Source organism: Phlebotomus papatasi, chromosome 2, assembly GCF_024763615.1.
Source record: "Phlebotomus papatasi isolate M1 chromosome 2, Ppap_2.1, whole genome shotgun sequence".
NCBI lineage: Eukaryota > Metazoa > Arthropoda > Insecta > Diptera > Psychodidae > Phlebotomus > Phlebotomus papatasi.
In genome coordinates, this window is record NC_077223.1 from 74,816,016 (window position 1) to 74,839,002 (window position 22,987).

The following is a 22,987-nucleotide window of genomic DNA, read 5'->3' on the forward strand; positions in this document are numbered from 1 at the left end:
CCCTTTATAAACGAGATGTCAAAAAATCAGGGTCTAAAAAAATCAGTTTTTCTGATTTTTTGGAGCAAAAAGGTAGCTTTTGAAGGTCGTAGGGAAAATTTCATTTTTGGGACACCGGTGACCCAATTGTCCTTAAGGTTAAAATCTGGTTTGTTTTCAAATGGAAAACTGAGTGATATCATAATGCGATTTAGGTTCATAATTGTTTTGCGGAGTTAAATAATATCCATAGTAGGGTAGACTGGGGCAAAAAGTCACAAATCGAAAAATTCAAAATTCAATATCTTCCAAGGTAAAAAAGATAGCGGCTCAAACAGGGGCCTCTCGACATTTCATTTTTCCATACGTTTTTGCATAGAGGCACTGAAGACTATTGGCAAGTTTTTTCCTAAAGAGAATTGACTTATCAGTTTAATATATTTAGAAATCGAAAATCATTAAAAGCTATCTAAAAATACATACAGTAGACTCTCTCTCAATCGGGAATATGGGGCAAAATGTCATCCGGTTTAGCGATCGAATTGAGCGTCAAAGCTTTTGTAAATTCCACAATTAGCGCTCAATTATAAAGAATCACGATAAAATAGGAAGAACTACAGCGAATTTTAGCGAATTAGCTTCATAATTAAACATGAAAATTGTCAACAAAATTTGTCGCCCGATTGAGAAAGAGCCGATTGAGCGAGAGTCTACTGTATTTCATAATGCTCGCCGAAATAATACAAGAACTACGAGGAAATTTGTTTAAGATGCGGTGCAATATCTGCAAAATTTTTACAAGGAAAAGTGAAAAATATCTTCACGTTTTATTAGGCTTGATGGGCCCCTGGCTCAAATTTATTTCTATAGATAGCCTCCATACGTCTTCTTCAATGTCGTAAGTTTCTTAGAATTTGAACAAGGAATTTAGAAAATAAAAAATATCGAAATTTTTAGCCCTATTTTTGAAATATTTTCCTTGGAGAAGATAACAATTATTACCTACTTATTTTCCAAAATTGATGCACTGGTGAATATTTCCCAAATTATCTGGATATTCTTTGAATACGAATCCGCTATCTATTTTAGAATTTTACAAAGATTCTTTTCTCCAGAAATCCTTTTATTAAAAATGACCACTTGGGGTAAAAAGTAACAAGAGCTATGGAGCAAAAAGTAACAAAAACCGAAACAATTTCTGATGTCCCACGGTGAAGAGAAACGTCAATGTTATGTGTAGCCGCTTGTTTGCACTGGTCAAACGATTTGCAGTCTTTTGTGTGTTTTTTTGTAAAATAGCTCAAAATGCGCTTTTCTTGCTCAGATAGAGAAAACGGTGTTTTACAAAGGTGTACATACATGAATAAATTTTCTATGAAAATATGTCCTCTAGGTATTTTTTTCAAATTTACGGAAGCCCGTAATGAAGCGAGTCAAAATGTGATAATATCTTATGCCTGATACTATTTGCCCCAGCATTTTTGAGAATAGTTACAAAATTACCTTTTAGAAATTGGTTCGATAATCGTATTTCCTTACAAAATGGAGGAAAATTACTTTCACAAAGTTGTAGAGCAGTAAATTTCCTATAAAACTGTGCTAATTAGAAATTTTGGAGGTGCTCGGATAGCTTTTAAAAAAATAAAATATCCGTTTTGTTACTTTTTGCCCCAGTCTCCCCTAATGTATTGGACACACTTACGACTTGAGTCGAGAAACGGCTTAACGTAATTATAATCAGAATAACGATTAGGATTAGGTTATATTTCCATCAGTTTCTAAGACGTCTCTCGACTTAAGTCGTAAGCCTGTCCAGCAATTAAGGACAAGTTTCGTTTACAAATTGAAAAAAAATCCCTATTTTAGAAGTGACCCAATTGCAAGGTGCCTCACTTCTCCCTACTGAAATTTTTTTCGGAATATTTGCTCCCAGAATTTATTGGATGACTTCAAGAACATGAAATACAAAGGGGTGGCAAAACGTCCCAGGCTTTGCGAAATGCTCGAACTCGTGTATTAGATGCTATAGGGTAAAGTGGTACAAGTTGGACAGTGGTACAAGTTGGACAGTGCAGTGGTACAATTTGGACAGGGCTTTTTGTCTTGATAAATGTAGTACTTCATTTTTATTTGTATATTTTTAATGCTCTAGTTTTATAATTTGGTTCCTTGTGCTTAAAAACAAATTTTGTACTGTATTTATCAAGAAAAAAGCCATGTCCAACTTGTACCGGCGCATTGTCCAACTTGTAACACTAATTCCAAATTATATCACTTTACCCTACCTCGAAAGTACTTTCGCATCATTTACCGTTTACCGGTACTCAACAAATAGTTTAAAGAGTAATAAAAATTATATTCGAAACAAAAGTTACTTATCGGTAAATAACCGGTTCATTACTGGTACACAACCGATTTGAACCGATTTATAAAAGACTCAAAATATTTTCCAAAATACACCTCAGGAGTAATTTAAATGGATTTCGTATAAAAATTATTTATCGGTTATGAACCGATTCATTACCGATTCAAAACCGATTGGAAGCAGTTCTGTTTTATAGGAAATTCCAAGACCTTTCCAACGGGCCCAAACATGACTCAATTCGCTTAATAAATGCGCCCTCTAGTGTCTTTTTAAACTTTGACCTTGAAAAATCGTTATTAGGAATGATTCAAAGGTATTTTCATATAAAGACGAAATGTCCGCCTGGGCAATTTCTAAAACATATCCAAAAATGAAAAAAATCGCACGACGCGTTTTCGAGCAATCCCAAAAAAACATGGTTATGTAGGGGAAGGGGAGGGGTGGGGGGAATGAGGGGCATGTGAACGATCCTCGGGTCGACTTGTGGAGGGGGGTCCTCCGAAGATCCCAAGACGCTATCTCTTACCGTTTGGCCTCTAGAACTGGCGACAGCCGGACGGACAGACGGATAAACAGCGTGACGACATTTCTCAAGAAATCGTCTGAAACGTGAAGATTTGTTGACAAAAATGGTCTCCGGAGGGTGCAAGGTGGAAATTTTGGGGGGTGAAAAAAATCGAGAGATTATATACTGCTATCTCCGTGCAGTAAAAAACAACTCGAAATTATAGTGCCACAAAATGAACGTAAACTTACTAATTTAAGCTCAAACAAAAAACAAATTAATTCACTCTCGTTTAATGATTATAAAAAAAAATTTCTCAAAAGTTTTTTTAGCTAGTGGTAAAAATATTTTACAGTGATAATATTTAAAGAAAAGAAGGTTGTTGATATTCATCCATAAATCAGTTTTTATTACATTAATTTTTTTCTGAATTGTATTAAGAAAACTAAATCTTCATTTCCTTCAATTTATGCTTGGGAACCAAGATTTAATATAAATACAAAGTAATAATTAAATTTAATATGAATACAAATTGTGAAGATGCAAAGTAACTATACGGAAGAACGAAACATTGGTATTTTCATAAATTAAAAAAGAATATTCGTTGGTTTTTACAATTTTTTGCATAAATGTGTATATTTATCATAATGGCTAATACAACAATTTTTGCATAAAACAATTGTATTAGTAACAAAGGAGAGAATAATTTGCAATAAATATCATTATCAATTTAAAGGCTGCTCGTGAATTTATATATTTTTTTTCTTAAAATCATTCTTGTAAGAAATTTTTCAAGAAATATTTCGCGCATAAAAAGATCAATAAAAAATCTTTAAGTGCCTTGAAATTCAATGGTTTTTCCAATTTGCATTAAAAAGACTATTTAGTGACTAATTTTTTTTATTATTTTTTAATGCACGAGGAGATTACTCTATTAATTCTTACCACAATATTTTACAACTTTCTTAGGAGGAAAAAGCAAATTCTTCGTAAAAACGTTTTTTCACGGTTTTTATGAGTTTTTTTTCAGCAATAATAATTTTACTGGAAAGCATTATCGTGGTTGTTGACATTTATTTCTTTGCAAAAAAAGGAATTTTTCACGGTTTTTTGTATTACAATTTTGGTAGGCAAAAAGAGGTTTTAATTACTTTGCGAAGTGTGCGATTAAATTTCGAAGAGATCAATCACTTGAATATTTTTTGTTCGAGCTAATCGACGAAGCAAAAACATATTATAATAGAGAAGAGCAGGGATGTTTGGTACAGAGGTAGCCGGATCTGGCGAATTCCAGATTGAAAAGCATCTGGAGGACCGTCAAATTTTCGGATGGTTGAGTGTGGAGAAAATACTGACGTAAAAAATCGGATTTTTATATTTTCTAAATAGTCCAAAAAATAATTTTCCTAGAAAACGCGCTAAAAATCACTGAAGATTCTCAAATGTAAAGTCTTGTACTTCTTTGGAGTCTTCCTTTTCTCTTTGACCATCTTAAACATTGAGAAAATGTCAAAATTCCAAAATGGATATGATTCCAAATTACCCCATCTTACCCTACATTGAAACTTATTTTTATTTAAAAATATGCGAAAGAATCGTATGTAAAGGTAGCCCCACCTCCCCCTATCTGCCATCGAAGTCACTTTAATGAAGTCATTACCTGCTTTGTAGTACTCGATACCTTACTAAAAATTCAAAAATAGGACGCGATCTCGTGTATAGAAAATTATGGCCAAGTTTCAAGAATTTTTACTGAATACCACACAAGCCGAAACAATTACAACACTATACAAAAAAATTCTTATTTATTAGCTTCGTAATTCCACTTCATAAAATTCCTGGAAATCCCTAGATTCTCCTACAAAGGAAAATTAAAATTTTGTGACAATTTTTACAAAGTTGCTCCGGTTTAATCAGCTACGTACAAAATTTTGTCCACCTACGTACATCTAATTTTCTTCGGGAAGACTGCAACGGGCACAAAAATATCCGCATCAGTGTTAAGATGGAACTTTAATCTGCTTGCTTTAACTGTTTGTAGGAGCTATCATGCATTGTAAAATCATTTTTATGCTAGGACAAAAGGCTTCGGATCACAAGTTTGTGAGGAAATGTGAGGTGTTGGACTGACGATTAAAATATATTTCCATGAATGAGATTCATTTACTAACAGAAAAAAATCAATTTTTACTAAGCTACAACATTACGAAGCTGCAACGGTTTCCGTTTTTTCCTTAGGGCAGAATCACATTGACAGTAAAATGCTCACCGTATTTCGTTAATTTACGCATTTTCATTGGAAATCTTACGCAAATTCTCGATTACCGTATTACCTTATCTCATACTCGGTGGCACTAGGTGAAAATAATATAAGAAAATTGAAGACATTAAACGAAATTCCTATAAACGGTGAGCAAAAAAAAACTGTACGATTAATTTCTCTCACAGTTTTTTTTGCTCACCGTTTGTCGAATTTTTGTTTTATTTCTTCAATTTTCTTATATTGTTTTCACCTAGTGCCACCGAGTTTGAGATAAGGTAATACGGTAATGGAAAATTTGCGTAAGATTTCCAATGAAAATGCGTAAATTAACGAAGTACGGTGAGGCTACGGCGAGCATTTTATTGTCAATGTGATTCTGCCCTTAATACAGATTAATATAGGGTGAAAGGAACACCTATTGACACTTCAAGAAGTCGTGTCAAGACTTATTACCACCCTACTCTGTACCATTTGGGACGAAATTTGAACATCTATCCTTATCAGAAAACGTAGACTAATGAGAGAAATCTGAAAAAAGTTAAAATAACATTCCGGAAATGTTTATTTTACCCTGCAGTATTGATCCAAAATCGGTGTAAATATTATGCTCTTTAGGTGTATAAGGGGTTAAAGTTACCCTTTTTCATGTTAGTTTTACCCTTAAAAAGGTATAAAATTAACATTAAAAAATTTTGATATAGGGTAAGTTGCATAAATTGGAACAATTTCCAGAGGCTCGAACTTTGATACAAGATTAAAGACATTATAAATACATTTTTCCCTGATGACATACATAAATTTGCTCCTTGATTCTTCTAGAATATTACCGTTTCATGGAAATTCTTGAAAAACAGTTTGAAAAGTTCTTAAATACAAGAAAAATACGTGAGTGCAAAACAATATAATTTGGACAGGGTGGGACAACTTGGACGTGGGAATTTGGACAATGCGTAGGGGAAGGTTGTGCAAGTTTCAAGATTTTTTACTGAATGCAATACACACTGAATCAATTGTACCACTAGGGTAAAGTGTATAATTAAAAAGTAAAAAACATTAAGGCTTAGATATATATTATTTATTAAATCTTTTTCTTGGATATTTTAATTTTCTTGCTTTGCTCCTTTTCTTCTTTTATTTTGAACCTTTCTTCCTGTTTCTGAAGTCTAATTCTTTTTTTTTTTGCATAGCCTCTTCTTTTAGTTTTCTTTAATCATACGAATTGTCACAAAGAACTTCAAACATGAATTTAAAAACTCCATAGAATAATAATAGATACCTGTCCACCTTTGGGCGAAAGCATTACACCCGTTTCGTCAAGATTAAAGACGCGATCAGGAGGAAGTTCCAGAAGATCTTTGGATTTTAAATATTCATGAGTTTTCTCAAACCACTCAGTGATGTCCTCTGTGGTAATACCAGCTCTTTGGGTTGTGTATGCTTCTGGTGTACGAAGTCTCAATTCTGGGTATCTGTTCAAAAAGCTCTTGAACCAAGAGTATCCTGGCCTTCCATCGGTGAACTCGTTGACAATCTTGAACTTCTTACAAATAATTTGCACAGTGTTGAGAACTTGATCTTTTGTTATAGGATGTCACTTGTCACTGCATCCTAAAATCCATTCAACGAGCTCATCTTCTATATCTTTTGGCAGCGTAGGAGGCCTTCCCCCAGAGCATTCTTCCGGACATTTCCCGGTCAGCTTACTAAAATGTGTTGTTCTTGGCACCCCAAATAATACTGACACTTGACTTAGTGACTCTCCTTGACGAAAAGCTTCCAGTGCTTTGTTCACTTGGTCTTGAGTATAGGATTTCTACTTTTTCAATTTAATTGCCTTTTTACCCATCTGAAATAAAAAGAAAACCCCTGCAATACAATCGTATCTCCGGATGTCCAACTTGTCACTTTTGCTCACGCTTCAAATAAGCACTTTTTCTTCATACAGTTAGTAATTATATCAAATAAAACCATTAAGTACCGTTAACTATCGAGATTAAACACTTTATTCCACTAAAATTTGCCAGAAATATTGAGAAATGTCAACAGAACCGAAAAACCAAAGTCACTCTTCTTGTGTTTTTATTAGGAAAAAATGACCGATCGATGTATTTTTTCGACGGTGAAAAGTTACACTGTCAATTGAGGTGAGAATTTTATACGTTAAATCTTATTCATATGAATGGATTTTCACTTTATTTGCAGCACAAGGAACCAAATAATTAAACTATAACATAGAAAAATATACTAATTAAAATTTAGTACTGTATTTATCAAGAAAAAATTGACTGTCCAACTTGTCCCAGCGAGATTTTCCAACTTTTGCCATTGTCCAACTTGTACCAATTTACCCTATTTTTACACCTAAAAAGTGTTAAAGTTATGAGGAAAAAAAGTTAATCGCACCCCCGTTTTTTCTCAGTGAAGGAAAAAATGTCATATTATTAACATTTTATTAGATACTTTAAATAAATTTCAAGATTTTGACAAAAGTGTCAATAGGGATTCCCTGTCGAAGAGGTTTTCCTTCGACCCTAATTTCCCATACACTAAATAATTAAAAAAAAACATAGGAACTAAAGTGTGAATTCTTATATTCAATAAATTATTCTATTTGTGCTCTTATATTATTTAACTTTATTTATTATAAAAAAAAGGATTTCTTAGACAGCTATAGCAATAATTCTTCCAATTTTTGTTGACATATTTTTTCTAGAATTTTTTAGTCAGCAAATCAACTATAATGTTAATACATTCATGTAGTATAATTAAATATCGTCAAAGTTTTTCTACAATGTGTGATGGCACTATAATTGCTTTCAACACGCTATTTATTGAGAAAGATAAAAGAAATGAGTCAACAAATTGCTCAAGATTGAAAAACTGACACCTTACATGCGAAATTATGCAAATCTTATGAATTTTGTATAATTTTAAAGTCTTCGAAATTTATTTTTCCCCTTTTCTTATGGTGCTATTGCTGATACACGAACAAAGATATTATAGATAAATATGCTGTATTTTTTAATCACTCTTAATGAGTCACTTAACTTTGTATTGGGCCCTTAAGAATGACAAAAATACCTGAAAAAAAATGTTCTTATGCCACAGAAAATTGGTTTCTACGCAAAATCTCGTTATCAGTTGATTGATAAAGAGATATTTTTTTGCGCTAACTTGAACTGCAAACAACATTTTTGAGGGGGTCTCCAGAAAGGTGTTATTGCTTCTTTTTCGGTCTATTTCTTTCACGAGGGATTGAAAATGAGCTGATTATTGGAATTATGCGATAACATGAAGGAAAAAAAATAAGAAAAGCAAACAACATGGTAATTACCTTTCCAAGTCTCGCGCGAGTCTCTTTTCCCATTCACTACACACGACTCTTGTTAATTTCAATTTGTTTTATTAGTGCAACTTCCCATGTTTTTTTGTTGTTGTTGCTCTTCTGCATTATGCTTGCCAATCAATGCTTTATTGTTGCACAAGAGGGCAAATCAATGAAGTGGGGAACCTTTGAAATTGGGATTTTTCACCTATTTTTAAATAAAATTGAGCCTTATTGTGATATCATATAGCTGCACAAACAGATTGAGAAGCTGAATTACACTATGATGTAGCTTAGTTCCACTTAAAAATAGGAGAAAAATACCAATTTCAAAGGTGCCCCACTTCCCTCTAATGGCATGGATCGGTCTTAAATTTTTTAGTATGTTATAGCTAGACTTAAGAACTTTCGATTAATAAAACTAAGCCCCCTCCGATCCCTTTGACAGGAGCTAGGTTGGTTCCAAAATTTAAAAATTGTCCCGAAATAGTTAAAAGTCCTATATTTTCTTTTGATTTTTGAACATTCTTAATTTTAATAAATAAATTAATAAATAAAAGTAAAAGAGTGAAGATTGCAAATGCCCCGTAATATTACAACCTGAATGCCTATAGATCTGTCCAATCCTCTTGTTTGTACCTAAGTTTGGTATTATAGGAACACCCTTGAAAGTGATTTTGTACATTTTATACATGTACACAGAAAAAAATATTTTGTAAAAATGTTCGTAAATGTTTGTGAATTCCTACACTGAGAAAAAAAAGAGGGTGCGATTAACATTTTTTCCTCATAACATTAACACTTTTTAGGTGTAAAAATATATCAACATTTTTTAATGTTAATTTTACACCTTTTTAAGGGTAAAATGGTTAAAATTAACATGAAAAAAAGATAACTTTAACCCCTAATATACCTAAAAAGGGTATTATTTACACCGATTTCGGATCAATACTGCAGGGTAAAATTAACATTTCCGGAATGTTATTTTAACTTTTTCGGATTTCTCTCAGTGTATGGGGGAGTTACAAAATGCTCGTGAATCGTATAACCCACAAACAAGTTCGTAAAAGTTTGTACTTTTTTCACAAACATTGCTCGTAACATGATTATTTTATGAACATTTTTTGTACTTTTACAAACATTTGTTCGTAAACACACAAAAAATGTTCGTAAAATTTTGTCATTTGTTCGTAAAATGACAAAATTTTACGACCATTTTTTGTGTGTTTACAAACAACATTTACGAACAAATGTTTGTAAAAGTACAAAAAATGCTCGTCAAGTGAGCATGTTACGAACAATGTTTGTGAAAAAAGTACAAACTTTTCCGAACATGTTTGTGGGTTATACGATTCACGAGCATTTTGTAACTTCACCATAGGAATTCACAAACATTTACGAATATTTTCCAAAAATTTTTTTTTCTGTGTAGAGTGTAAAGTGTAGAACAATCGGAACATACGAAACTAAAACAATTTCTAAAGGCTGCGATCTGTGTGGGTGTCAAAACGTCTTACTGCCGAGATTTAGCTTGATCAGTTGAAGTGAGTTTCACCTCGGATCACAGAAACTGTGATTGTAAAGAACCCCAGCTAAAATTGCAGTGGAATGTTAATCCAAAAAGTTTCATTTTGTTTTGAAAAACTTTTGTTGAAAACTTCAAAAGAGTTCTTTAGGATTTCTTGGCTGATTGCCAAGTAAGTCACTAAAGATTATCTATCTTAGCTGTTTTTTTTCATAAAAGGCTTCTTTAGACGTTTATCATGGCTTTATCGCAAAATTGGACTTTCTACTCTTTGATTGAGTTTTTTTTTTTCAAAGCACTTTATCATTAGAAATATTGAGAAGCCTGTGGCATCACAAGCTTTTCAAATCTAAATTGATAAGCTCTTGATATGAAAAGAACATTGTTGAGTTTTTTCTTTTCTTTTTTAATTTTTGTACTACAGAGTTATCAAAGCAAAAATTATTGTGCTATCAATAAAAGAGCTTTCTATTCATTACTGTTCTCTATAATGTGATATTATTGGATTTTATTTTAACATTCACTCTCGTGTTTGTTGCATGTTGGCAAATATGTTTCAATTAAGGTGAAAAGAATTGTCTGGGAGGGGTTGGAAAAAATAGACACTTTGTATAAACTAAAGCAAAAAAAAATCAATGGAAAATACAATGAAAAGTTAATTTTATTTTTATTGCATCAGTTTGTATTTCCCTGTTAAGTGTCGAAAGGATTTTATGAGTCTCAAGAGCATTTTTTCCTCTTTCATTTCAATGGGGCATAGCATAGAGAGAAAATGTCTTGAAATGTCCCGAAATAGTTAAAAGTCCTATATTTTCTTTTGATTTTTGAACATTCTTAATTTTAATAAATAAATTAATAAATAAAAGTTAATAAATAATTTATTTATTAACTTTATTATTTATTTAAGTTAATAAATAAAAGTAAATAAATAATAGTTTTTCATTGAAATGTGAAATATGGGTCTTCTGGAGAAAAACATGCGGCAAAGCGGAAGAAAGAATCATATTTGGGATATGATATGCCAAAAAGTCATGAAAAATTATATCAATTTCTGGGCCATTTATTTTTTTTTTCGAGTAGAATACGAACTTGAAATTGATCCAAGTGTAGTTGACATTATTCCAGCCAATTGGTATTTATTTTGGTTTAAATATTAATAAGCCAATGTTTGATTTTGTAATACTATATTTTCACTTCTGACTTTGTTTTTATTGTATAATTTTTCATTATTTAATTAAATATTAAGGAATAATAGTGCGAGGGAAGGAGAATTTTTCTTTCTTTCTCTCCACAGCACGAAATGTCTCCGCAATGTGTTTTTTAATGATAGATTACACGAAAGGTTTTCTTTTTGCACTCCTTTTCATTACGTACACCTTTTGCCTGCCTTATATAGTCCTCACACATGACTATTTCATATTTAATCACTTTTCCATGTATAATTCTTTCTCTGACCAAAAACACCGTCAATCATTGGGTGGGATATTGTGTGAGTGGGAGAGGTTGGAAAAATGAATTAGCGTGATTTCAGTTCTTCACGGGGAAAAGGTGTTGTTCTACATTGGAATTTCATAATGTATCCTTTCGACCTGTGATATTTTCAGATTTATATAATGGAACTATTACTTTGAAAAATGCTTATTGGGTATTTCAGTTCTTCTCTTTCAGTTTGCAATATTTTGGTCAGCAAAAAAATTAATTTATTTTTTAATCTATTTGGAACTTTAAAAGCAATATCAAATGATGGGAAACATAAAAATTAACAATACTCCTAGAATGATCTTAGATATGAATAAATATTAGAATCATTAGGTTTTTTTTAACTTACCAAAAATATAATCCTTAAGGGGTAACATCTACCACACCGCCCAAAATTAAAAGTTTTTTTTAAATGATTTTATATTGACTTATTGACTTATTTAAAACATATTGAGTTTTGCAAACTTCACAGCAACTTAAAGATAGAAATCGATTTTTTTCTGTCTATAAAATGATTTTATTTGTTTAAACAAATATAATCGTTTATTATTTTTAAAATTTTGTGTTTCTATGTAGAATCTATTTAAGCAGCTAGGGTGAAGTCGGTGGAGTCATAACTTATGAACGTTATGCCCTGGACACACTTACGACTAAAGTCCACAGACGACTAAGCCTGTTCATAGCCAAGTTAGTTCGTGACACACTACAAAGGAGACTTAGCATTCATTGGTATCCACAAAACATAGCTTTTGTGGGTTTTTATGCAGATATATTTATTGCAATGTACATGTACTCTATTTAAAATGAAACTAAACTCAGTTCACATGCAATAATTATTGTTGATTACAATAATTATTTGTGAGGTGGAAGCTATCTCGCAACTTAAGCCAATTTAGGCGATTCAAGTGAATAATTCTTGTTGTTATAAGTGAATTCTGAAGTAAATTTACAATTAGTTTCATTCTCAAATGAGTATTAGTACCTTTCAGTACAAATATCTGCAGAAAAACCCACATTGAATGCTAAGTCTCCTTTGTAGTGTGTCAGGAACTGACTTGGCTATAAATGAGCTTAGTCGTCTCTGGACTTTAGTCATAAGTGTGTCCAGGGCATTACGCCGGCTTCAGGCTTAAGGTTTAGCCCAGTTCCCGATGGTTTCGAAATTAAGAAATCAATTGTATTGGTTTTTCAAATTTTAGTGGATCTCTTGTCCATGTGGTACAATATTAAGTGATAATTTTCTAAAAAATCTTGATTGATAAGAAATTAGAGAAGTTAAGCTATATGGCTAAGCCTTAGGTCTGAAGTTCGTATTATATACTTATGGGGGAGTTTGCAAAAATTTTAAATTCTAACCTAAAACAGATTTCGAAAAATCTCAAAATTATCGGTCTATATCCTGATTAACAATTTTGTGACTTTTAGAAATCTGTTTTAGGTAAGAATTTAACATTTTTGCAAGCTGTATATAAAAATATCCATGAGTGATCACTCCACTTCACTCTGAAAATTTCAAGTAAATCGGATAAAAATTACTGGATTTCTATTCTTAGCTGCGGAGTAACTCAAAAACAAATTTTACCTTCAGTCCGCGCATTGCTGGACTGCCATTGTGTATTCAAAATTGAAATTAAAAATATTTTTGTTTTCCTACATACATATATAATAACCTCTGAAAATTTCATTATTGAAATTCTAAAAAATTCTTTAAAAAAAAACGTTTATTTTAGATGTTCTTCTGGTAGATGTTACCCCTTAAGGGGTTATGTGGGAAACGGAGAATAACAGAATATTTACATTTTAGCTGAGATTCTTTACATTTTTATCAACATAATAATAAAAATTATTTCAAGCTCTTAAGCACATTAAAGAATAGCATTTTAACTATATTTTCTGATTTTTTTTATTTAAAAATTTAAAAAAATCAACTATTGATACCTGATTTTGGGGGACGGTTTTTGAGAAAAAAAAAGTTTCGGAAAATTAGGTTCTATTATTCTATCATTTCTGAGATTTTAAACTAAAAAATAAAAAAAAAATAGTTTAAATGTTGTAATATAAATAAAAGCTTAAATTAAATAATTTTTCTATTTCTTAAAAATTCAATTTTTTTATAATTCTTATACAAATTTAAAAAAAAAATCAGACGTTAGTTACTTTTGTGGGAATAAAATTACACTGGAAATTTAAGTTTATTTGTTTAAGAGGTACTAATTACTAATCTAAAACACTTTGAACAGCAAGAAAAAAGTTCAAGTTCAGTATAAAGTGTCAAGACAATTCTTAAATCGTCTTGAAAAATTAGTAAACTTTTATTTTTGTTTTAATTCTTATTTTTTGTTCAGTTATTGTATTTCATGCAGAAAAGTATTTTTTGTCACAATTTGTTTTGTACAATCTTGTAGATTTTGCCTTGAAGAGAAACATTATTAGTGCGTGCTAGTAAAGGAGGTGGGCAACCCTTTTTAAGTTACCCCCGAATCGAGGAAAGAATTTAGTATTGCTAATTAATTGGGAAGTAGCGTGAAAATAGAAGTTTTCCGGACTTAAACACAAAACCATTTTCTTGTTATCGCACCCAGGAAGATTAATCACAAGATATCATATAAAGAAGTAATAAATATGTTGACATGTGATTAATAGAAAAATTATGTGTATCACATTCCACCCACTGTTGTGCCTAATGAAAATATCATGATAATTTTTCATCTTGGAAAATTCTATTGATGGAAAACTTCTTGTCGACATGTACAAAAAGACATTTGCCTAATGATTTTTCTTTTTGTCAGAATAAACAAAAAAAAAACGCTGAGAGAGGGAAATTTCATGGTACAATTTCTACAAGTTCTGCAATATCATTAATTATTGCTTGAGTTTCTCTTCAAGACTGATATTTTAGCTGAATGGTTCTTAGTGCTTTTCAGCAATTCTCCAACACGATATTTACCCCAGTTTTAGAGTTGCTTAGAAGAACGTTAAGTGGATTTATGAACTACCAATTTTAAGTGATTTGAGACGATGATTTGGCATTTGATATATTCATAACTCAACTATAAATTGGCAAGTATTTTTATCGAATTGGGGAAAACTTTCTGTAAAATTCGAGGAAAGCGATGAGCAATAAAACTTTTGATTCGCCATAGGAAGAAGCTTTGTACAAGAATGCAAAACTGCAAAGAGAGCATATATCGAAACAAGTTTTCTTGGGGATTTTTATAATAAACAATTTTAAACCGGAATCGCGTAATTTCTATTGTGATTGACTGGATTGACTTGGAAAAAAAGAATCTATTCAAATTCATATGACTTTTATTATTTCTCTAAACACTCCTCTTTCTTTTCTTTACATAATAAAAACTGACCTTCAATTGCAAGATCTTCAGGTAAATGAAGAGACTTTTTTATCGTCGATTTATCACAACAGTACTTTGTTGTGCTGCCGGATACAGTGCTGTACTCTATTCAGAAAAAATCAATGAATGATTTGTTTTGAGAATAGTATTATACTACTATGGTAAATTCCATGTTGTTAATTGGGGGTTGTGTTGAATTTAATTTAAAATAAAAGGCACACGATATATGTGACGAAAATTCAAAATTTGTTTTCGTTTTGTTTACTTGTTTATTTCAAATTAAAGACGATTTATTTTTTTAGATCCAGCTGTGATTTTTTTAACTCCGGAACACTGTAGATCACGAAAAATGTATGAAATCAAAATTTACATCTCTTTCTTTCTCAAACGTTTTACGTATAACTATCCCACTCTTTGGCACTCTTCTTCTTATTTTGAACATCACAATAAACTCAAATTAGTTCAATTAAATTTAAGTTTAATTTAATTTCTTTCTCAGAACGGTCGAGAAAGAAAGGAATGTAAATTTTTTTTCATACAATTTTCCCGGACCAAAAAGTGTGCCCCGGAGGCATTACGATTTTTTTTTAAATACTTTGTAACTATTTAAAAGAATTAGATGCTATAGTTCAATTTTTATTCATGAAATTTAGTAAAAAATATTAAAATTGTTACAGGAACACAATCCCATATAGAACAACTGTACATAGAACGTCCTCGTAAACTAAATTTCTAAATTATGTGTTTATTATTTTTTACTTGTATAAGGATGAGGATGGGGATATTAATCCCTTGTTCTTTGGAATTAAATATAGTGAAGACTGAATACATTTTGCATAACCTTAATAGCAGAAACGTTCTAGTGACATAATAAGCCGAAACACTTGCATTACGAAGCGAATGTTTTACTATCATTGAATACCTTTAAAAATTTACAAATTTAAAAATAAAAAAAAATTTCGGAGGGTTTCAATCAAATTTTAAATTGAATTTGGAATGTCAATTTTAGACTTTTGTTTTCATAAATATTCCATGTGATTTTTAGGTTAAACTTAATATAACCTAACATTTTAAAATAATCTTTTATTAAATAAAATAATGAAGGAAAGCTATCCATGAGTAGCGAATGCTTCTTAAAAATGGGCAAGAATTTTAATTGCAGTTGCAAGACAATTATAGTGAAAATGAGTGATGTACCATACATTATAAATGTTATTCCTCGTCTTAACCTTAATATACAATTATACATTAAGGCGTACTTCAGGAAAGAATTTACGAATTAGCGTTCAATAGTTGGCAAAAGTCATCGTTAGTTGGTAATGTCGATGTTTCTAATGTCAGGATCCTCTATCTATATGGAGCTTTTTATTCTTAAAAGGACAATTTGCCCGATTGGAGTTAATAAATTGAATTGAAGAAGATAACACATAACCTAGAATTTGAGTGTAGGGTAAAATGAGGTAATTTGGAACCATTTATAATTTGGGACACTTGAGACTTTCTCACTGTTTCAGATGAGCAAAGAGAAAACAAAGACCGCTAAATAGAAGAAAAATATGATTAAGAAGAATGGAAATAGATTTTCTTCCTTTTGAATCTCTAAAACTGTGAGAAAATTTCAAATGTCCCAAATTGTAAATGGTTCCAAATTACCTCATTTTACCCTACATACATTTTATTATGTTAAAGCTAAATGTACTAATTAGGAATATTATATTTTTAAGATTTTTGAGGTATGGGAAATTAAAAACGCCACCAAAAAAATAGTAAAATTCTAAATCAGAAATAATGTATATACATATTATATTTCACAAGAAATCTTTAAATAAAATTTATTTCCTGACAAAATTGCGGACTTGAAAATATAAAAATTTTTGCTCTCATAATTTTAATAACATTTCAGTTTTTTTTTATATTTTACAAAATTATGACACATGCGTGTCAATTTTAGTTGTTGTCTTTCTTTTTTTTTTACAAAAGTTATAGTTTATTTTAAGACACTCTTGCTGCAGCCCTTTATTTATAGTAATAACCCATTAAATTATTCAATATTTAAGCAATATTATTTGACATTATTTAAATTTTTAAATAAAATTTGCACAATTTGTTTGTCTTTTGCCTTGCCGTTGAATCTGTGAATGCGAAAAACCATTTCATGGATTGAGTCACAATTTTCGTCTCACATTTTGGATAAACAAATATTGAAAGGTTGAGATAAGATGTTGCTCTTTAATAATGTGTGATCTTTGTCACTTTATTTTTTTTTTTTTTAAGAAAATAACATAAAATTTTTCGCCACTACTGTTTGAAAAATTGCTACTTCCTTGAAACGTCTTGGATGGTAATTCTTTCACAACGTGACAACATTTTCGGTGAAAAAAAAAGTTAATTGATAGCGTCAACAGAATGGGTATATCTTTCAAAAGAAGGAATCTTACATTATCATTGTGTTTATATCTAAACGCTAATTACTTTATTGCATGCTGAATAGAATTTGGCTTTAATACGTAAATATGTAAATTTTTAGTAATTATACTGATTAGAATGTTTAAAAATATCTCTTTAATTTTGTCATTTTTTGGGGCTTTCCTCATCCGCAAAAATGATGTTTGTCATCTTTTGCATGAACTTGGAAATTTTGAAAAAGAAGAAACAAAAATTGGATCAAGTGGATCAATTTCCATTTCATCTTTCGGTTAAATAATCAAGTACACAAGTGTGTTGAGAAGAAGGTGTAAGATGAAGTCAATGAAGTAAGAAAAAAAACTCTATGAAATGTACTCCACAGATGGAGTACTATTTTTTGTAAAGTGGTCTTTCTAAAAGGTGAATTGTATGGCAGTTTATTGAAAATGCAGTGGAACAAGTTTTTCTTATGCAATAAGTGTATTTCAAGCAGATGAAATTACAAATTACTCAATTCATTGCAACTCTCAGAGTTAACTTTTGAAGATTATATATTTATTGTGGATGGTATGAGAGTCAAGGAAAATAAGAGACACTCAAGAGATTCTTTCCCTCTGTCTCCACTCTCTTGGAAATTCCACTTTTCTTCTATACAAAACTTTTGCTTTTATATTTTTTTTTATGTAAAGTCATCGTGATGCTTTAGAAACTTCACAAAATGGGCATGGCTTAAAGAATTATTTGAAAATTATTATTTGTCCGTGTCTCCAACTATTTCATCAATATGACGAGGTAGTTTTCATTCACAAGAACTGCCTACGCAATGGTGGCGTAAATCACTGAAAATAATGAGTCGTGAATATCGTGAAAGTGAGTCGTCTTCAACTTATGAGGGTGGTCAAGACAAGACCTCTTTGTAATAGACGCTTGATATTACTTCAATTGCAAAATACGTTATATATGATCAAATATATTTTTTCTAGTATTACCTATTTACGCATTAAATCCATCCAATTGACGTCACTCTAAGCTTACAATTTAAAGAATATATATATGTATATAACATTTTTTGCAGCATTTCTCCTTCAAAAGAGTCTGTGCTTGATAAGTTTAATAGTAACTGGCGGGAATGACGTTCAATTGAATATGTGACACTCAATGCTTATAGATGAAAATATGGGTGTTTATGCTCAAAGATTAGCTGCAGTTTAGAAAATATAGGACGTGTTTATTTGGTCGATAGATCAGATTAATGGAAATCAAAGAATCAGATGAAGAAATAAAAAAAAAATACCCTTTGATCGAACTTGCAATGTGAATAACAGAAAAACATAATCATCTCTGGTATTAACAAGGTGTTTTCTGTAATTAAATTTATCATTCAAAATACCATAGGTATACGATGAAAATCATGAAAAGACTCATTGTTGTCTGTTTGTACGTGTATGTAAAAAAAAAACTGATAGCTGTAGAGATAAGAATGAAATTTTTCAATTCTCAATCCATATAGAATTGTATAGATCAGTGGCAATAGCAAACCTTGACGGAGGTCATATAATTTCAACATGATTCACTTTTTTCTCGTTCATTCAGAATTTCAGGCTCCAAATCAGAAAATATGCAAATTTTCAGTCACGTTAGACTTTCGATTGAAGAGAAATATTTCGGGGAAAGATTGAAAGTTTCATTCTTTATTTTAGGATTTCCCGTTTAAATATTTGCTTTTATCACAAGATTGTTCCACGTCTTCCACGTATTGTAATTAATTTTGAGCTTTCGGAGATGATTATTCAAGCAATTTCAAGAGTAATGACGCTGGGAATTGTATAAGGGATTTTCCACTTATTGAGTGATGAGTTGTTACAGCATAGTGACACATAGGCACATTGGTAGACACAAAATTAATATTATTTGTAGGAAAATCAGTTAATAGGTTTCAGTTTTTTGAAGCACATTAAAAAATATAAAATTGTTTTTTTTTACTTTTCCACTTATTGAAATTTATAAGAATTTCTGTGAAAATTAATTGAGATTTGCATACACAAAAAAAAGCATTTTGTTGATAACAAATTATAAATCTTCGTAATGTTCAGTGTAAATTTACATATTGCTCGTTTACCCTTTAACGACGAGACACTTTTAAGGACTGAAAATCAACAATAGAAATTAAACTGAGAAACATAATCAATGATAAGTCTTACATCAGGTCCTCGCGATCACATTTCTAGGCACCGCAACATTCTAGTGGGTTGTGATCTCCCATCACTCCTCCGTCAGAGAGCGGTTTCTTATCTGTTTCGTCTGATTTTATCTGGGGGACCGCGTTACTTGACCTCACTTCTGATTCCTGGGGCCTCGGCCAGGGTGCGGGGACTCCTGTGCCGAGGGCGCACTCTAACCAGCTATCGCGAACCATTTTTGTCGACGGGGTTGTCTTGTTCAACTCCCTTCCCTTACATGCCAGATCATCACTGATAGGCATCGCTAGATTCTTCCAGACTGAGTCAGGTTAAATTCATAATCTTTTTTTATTCTTCTTCGAATACTTTGATATGCTTCCTGTCTATTTCTTTTTAGTTTAAACTTAATCAAACCATGTAAGAGGGGCGGACCCTATAGGTTTTGATTTAAATAAATAAATAGTAGTAAATAAATAGTAAATCTAACCTTGGAAAGTCCAACGGAGTCTGATTCGGTGTATTTTGTGCTTCTATGAACGATAGGGACAAAAATAGCCTAAAAGTTTAAGTAATTTTTTCTGACAATACCAATGAATAATTTTTTTCGCTTTAATGAAAAATATTACGTATGAGTATTGTAGTTTTTATTTCCAAAAGGGTTTTGCTTAAAAAATATTAGAAGTATAAAAAATAAATAAAATCAATTATGAATTTGAGAATTTAAAAATTCGCCATTTTTGAGCTTAGATATTTACTACATAGCAAATAGCTAGAAACTTGCAAAAATATACTACATTCCTTCAACCTTCTTCTTTACAATTATGTACAGACATAATTAAAATAATAACTTTAGGTAGTCAGGAAAAATATTTTCTTTATGGGACACCGGTGTTCCAATCGTCCTTAAAGGGTTAATCGTTTAATCGACTAACAAGTTTGTGAATGTCTTCAGAATTTCATAAAATTTCATATTCAATTAGATAGTTTGTTACACTTTGTTCGTAATTTTTTGTTCATTTAGCAAAACTATGAAAAATTGATTAAATGGTTTGTTATTGTTTGTGAATTTCGCAAAAAAAAATTCACAAGTTCAATTCAGAAATACTTTCAAAATAGTTTTGTTCTTTGTCTGCAAAAGGTTTTCCATAAAATGTATTTGATATTTTGCTATATTAATATTTCTTATTATAGTAAAGAGTGAATATATTTTTTTTCTATGGGCGTTTCCGTTCAATATTTTTACATGACTTGAAGAAAAGCTGCTAACAGATATATATATGTACAATGCGACTTCAATATTATAAAATTGTTGAGTATTTATGTTTTTCTAATTTTTCAAGTGCGTGGATATTGTAGTTGAAGCTTTATAGATTTGGCATTTCTATTCTGATTTTTTTAGTTTTTTAAAATGATTTTTAAGGTTTTGGAATTTCTCTGTATTACATTTGATAATTGGAGATTGGAAATAAATATTATTATTATATTATTAATGTAAAATGATGAGTGCTCAAACGTAGAATAAGTCGCGCAGTAGAACGCAGTAGAAGTAAGACACATTTTATGTTTTGATTTTAAGCATTATTTCCTATACTCGGAGAATTATCCTGAAATTTTGTATAACATTTAGTTGTACTAACTGGTATAGACTTTATTGAAATAAGTCGATTAGTGTTATTGTCACATTTGTTTAAATAATCAAAGAATTTAAGTAAACTTGATGAAAATTCACCAACCAGTTTCTTGCGGAATTAATTTGCTGAAACCGGTTAATACGGGATTAAGATATAAAAGGTTTAGCCATATGCCTTAACTTATGTGATTTCTTATTAATCGGAATTATAGGACAGAATTTGACTAGGGAACTAGGGATTAGATATCATGGATAAATGATCCATTAAGTTTCGAAAAACAATTCAAATTCATGGTAAACTTCCAGTCTGAAACCTGGGGTGGAATGATAACTTTTCGACACTATCGAATCGATAGTATCGATAAATTAATAGCTGATGGATTAAGTGAATATCGACTTTTTACGCATTGTTAGGTCATTCATTGTGACATTCTTAAAAGAATGTGACTGTTGATAAGTATCTATATTAGTTACAGGAAGGGCAGCTATCGCTTAAATTTTTAAGAATCGACAGTCGATAGTATCGAAAATAAGTTATCATGTCACCCCTGTATTACATGGGCTTCAGACTTAAGGTTTAGCGGTATGACTTAATTTCTCTAATTTCTTACGACATGAGGTTTTTGAGAAAATTTTGACTTGGAATTGAATATTATGGGCATTATAAATGATCCATTAGATTTTGAAAAAACAACCACTAAAATTGCTTGCAATTTAAAATTGCTTGTAATCTTAGAAGCATTCTGGAATTGAGTTAAACCTTCAGTCTAAAATCTGTGTTAGACTTATTCGGAATTTCATGGTTCTTAAAAAAAGAACGATGTTGAAAAAACATTGTCAATAAGTTGTGACTTTTGACTACCACAGATTTTAGAAAGAATGAATACAGGGTATTGGCTCATATGAACGTAATGTTCATCTGTTCTGACCTTAAAAATCTTAAATTACAAAGATAAGCGAAAAGAGTTCATATGCAAGCAGATTTCAGGAAAGTAAAACGTAAAATAATGATATCTATACGATTCTTAATATCCAGGTGACTTTTTTCTCGATCACATTTTTTTTCGATCGCTCTTGACAAGCCTGAACCGATTCCAATCGGCTTTAAACCGGTAATGAATAGGATCATAACCGATAACTAATTTATATCCGAACTTTAATTATATTTAAGGTATTTTAGGCAATATTTTGAGTAATTTATAAAACCATTTAAATTGATTATGAACTAGTAATGAAACGGTTCAAAACCGATGAGTAATGTTTGTCCGAAAATCAATTCTATAGTACTCTTGAAATATTTTGGGGGATCTTTTCAGTGTTTTATGAAACGGTTCAAATCGATTGAGAACTGGTAAACGCGGTGAATGATGCGAAAGTACTTTTGAGGTCACGAGCTCAAGCACTTCGCAAAGCCTGAGACGCTTTGTCACCCCCCCCTATAAAGCTCGAACGTAAGGGCCTTGACAAATCTACGGCTTACGGAAATATTATTATCGAAATAAAACTACACAGAGAAAAAAAAACGGGGGTGCTATTAACTTTTTTTCCTCGTAACTTTAACACTTTTTAGGTGTAAAAATATATCAACATTTTTTAATGTTAATTTTACACCTTTTTAAGGGTAAAATTAACATGAAAAAGTGTACCTTTAACCCCTAATACACCTAAAAAGGGTAATATTTACACCGATTTTGGATCAATACTGCAGGGCAAAATAACATTTCCGCAATGTTATTTTAACTTTTTCGGATTTCTCTCAGTGTACATTCTTATCAGATTTCAACTAAGCCGTCTCTCATCTTAAGTCGTAGGGCTGTCTAGGACCTAAGCCGTAGTTAAACATTTTGAAAAGAAGTTCGTGCTTTAAAATGTAATTCAATTTATATAAAATTCCGCATTATGTGATAAAGGCTAGATAAGGGATCTGTATTTTAATATAGAAAAGTTGATTTATAATTTTCCTCAACAATTTCCAAC

The 22,987-nt window shown here is 31.0% G+C and overlaps 1 protein-coding gene across 1 annotated transcript in view; it reads left to right on the plus strand.

The window, feature by feature from the left end:
* LOC129804323 (sphingosine kinase 2) overlaps positions 1-22,987 on the plus strand; it is a 35,825-nt gene that overhangs the window by 1,227 nt on the left and 11,611 nt on the right. The window lies entirely within an intron of this gene.